The sequence below is a fragment of the Corella eumyota genome, unplaced genomic scaffold (assembly GCF_963082875.1).
Source record: "Corella eumyota unplaced genomic scaffold, kaCorEumy4.1 scaffold_276, whole genome shotgun sequence".
NCBI lineage: Eukaryota > Metazoa > Chordata > Ascidiacea > Phlebobranchia > Corellidae > Corella > Corella eumyota.
Window position 1 is genome coordinate 1 of NW_027658297.1, and position 2,500 is coordinate 2,500.

Sequence of the window (2,500 nt, forward strand, 5' to 3'; positions counted from 1 at the left end):
CACAAGTCCGGCGACTTTCGAAAATCGCCCGGGCAAAGGCGCACGACATCGGCCGACGCCCGATAAAGCAATTTCCCGCACAGAAACGCACGTTTTGGAAAATTGTCGAAATTCGACATGTTTGCTACCTTTGTCGCGAGACCAGCCCACCGGCGCGCGCGTAAAAAACACAAGTCCGGCGACTTTCGAAAATCGCCCGGACAAAGACGCACGACATCGGCCGACGCCCGATGAACAATTTCCCGCACAGAAACGCACGTTTTGGAAAATTGTCGAAATTCGACATGTTTGCTACCTTTGTCGCGAGACCAGCCCACCGGCGCGCGCGTAAAAAACACAAGTCCGGCGACTTTCGAAAATCGCCCGGACAAAGACGCACGACATCGGCCGACGCCCGATGAACAATTTCCCGCACAGAAACGCACGTTTTGGAAAATTGTCGAAATTCGACATGTTTGCTACCTTTGTCGCGAGACCAGCCCACCGGCGCGCGCGTAAAAAACACAAGTCCGGCGACTTTCGAAAATCGCCCGGACAAAGACGCACGACATCGGCCGACGCCCGATGAACAATTTCCCGCACAGAAACGCACGTTTTGGAAAATTGTCGAAATTCGACAAGTTTGCTACCTTTGTCGCGAGACCAGCTTCCCTGTATACTATGAGGGAAGACGTCGTTGTGGCGAAATGAGCAAATTGGCGATGCGGTTGTCGGTTGAAGGTATTTGGTGACAAAACGATGTGGTGTCGTGCAGGCGATGTGCGCTTTTGGGCAGACTTGATGCTGACCCGCGAAGGCGTCGTAGCTAGCAGCGAGGCTCTGAACGTTGGACGGAAAAAATTAAGTAGCAAATACGAGTTTGTGTTTCGGCGCGCGACCACGGCCTCGGGCCGTAGTTGCGGTGGCCGGTGCGCACGCAAGTGATAGTTTTCTCGGTTCGCTTTTGTTGGGCGTTCCTGGTGTTGTATGCAAACGCAGCCCGCGCGCGGCTTCGCCCGAAAGGGCGTCTGGCCGGTGTCGACGGCGTCCAGATCGCGGCTTACGCCGGGTTTGAGGAGCTAAGCAAAAATAGTGATTGAGTAATACAGTGCGATACCGCGACGGGGAAAGCGAAAGACTCCGTTCGCGTATTTTGTCGGCCGATAGTTACCTGGTTGATCCTGCCAGTAGTCATATGCTTGTCTCAAAGATTAAGCCATGCATGTCTCAGTACGAACTTGCGTACGGTAAAACTGCGAATGGCTCATTAAATCAGTCGTGATTCATTTGATCGTAAATTTTACTTGGATAACTGTGGTAATTCTAGAGCTAATACATGCAAAAAGCGCCGACCTTGCGGGAGGCGCGCCTTTATCATATCAAAAACCTGCCGGGCTTCGGCTCGTCTTGTTGGCGACTCGGGATAACTTTGCTGATCGCACGGTCTTGCACCGGCGACGGATCATTCAAGTGTCTGCCCTATCAACTTTCGTCGGTACGGTATCTGCCTACCGAGGTTCTTACGGGTAACGGGGAATCAGGGTTCGATTCCGGAGAGGGAGCCTGAGAAACGGCTACCACATCCAAGGAAGGCAGCAGGCGCGCAAATTACCCATTCCCGACGCGGGGAGGTAGTGACGAAAAATAACGATACAGGACTCTAACGAGGCCCTGTAATTGGAATGAGTACACTGTAAAAATTTTAACGAGTATCCATTGGAGGGCAAGTCTGGTGCCAGCAGCCGCGGTAATTCCAGCTCCAAAAGTGTATATTTAAGTTGTTGCGGTTAAAAAGCTCGTAGTTGGATTTTGGGCGCAGGCGTTCGGTCCGTCGCAAGGCGTGCACTGTTCGTTCTGGCTTTACCTCCGGTTTTCCGTCGGTGCTCTTGACTGAGTGTCGGCGGCGGCCGGGACGTTTACCTTGAAAAAATTAGAGTGTTCAAAGCAGGCGCTTCGCCTGGATAGTGTTGCATGGAATAATGAAATAGGACCTCGGTTCTTTTTTGTTGGTTTTCGGAGCGCGAGGTAATGATTAAGAGGGACGGACGGGGGCATTCGTACTGTGCCGTTAGAGGTGAAATTCTTGGATCGGCGCAAGACGAACGACTGCGAAAGCATTTGCCAAGAATGTTTTCTTTAATCAAGAGCGAAAGTCAGAGGTTCGAAGACGATCAGATACCGTCCTAGTTCTGACTATAAACGATGCCAACTAGCGATCGGGGGGCGTTATTTTGACGACCTCTCCGGCAGCTTGCGGGAAACCAAAGTCTTTGGGTTCCGGGGGAAGTATGGTTGCAAAGCTGAAACTTAAAGGAATTGACGGAAGGGCACCACCAGGAGTGGAGCCTGCGGCTTAATTTGACTCAACACGGGAAATCTCACCCGGCCCGGACACAGCGAGGATTGACAGATTGAGAGCTCTTTCATGATTCTGTGGGTGGTGGTGCATGGCCGTTCTTAGTTGGTGGAGCGATTTGTCTGGTTAATTCCGATAACGAACGAGACTCTGGCTTGCTAAATA

The 2,500-nt window shown here is 51.9% G+C and overlaps 1 non-coding gene across 1 annotated transcript in view; it reads left to right on the forward strand.

Moving 5' to 3' along the window:
* The first annotated feature begins 1,147 nt into the window (after positions 1-1,147).
* LOC145762968 (small subunit ribosomal RNA) overlaps positions 1,148-2,500 on the forward strand; it is a 1,810-nt gene continuing 457 nt past the window's right edge. The window contains exon 1 of the ribosomal RNA XR_014288144.1: positions 1,148-2,500. This exon is cut by the window's right edge and continues 457 nt beyond it. This is a non-coding gene — a ribosomal RNA (small subunit ribosomal RNA).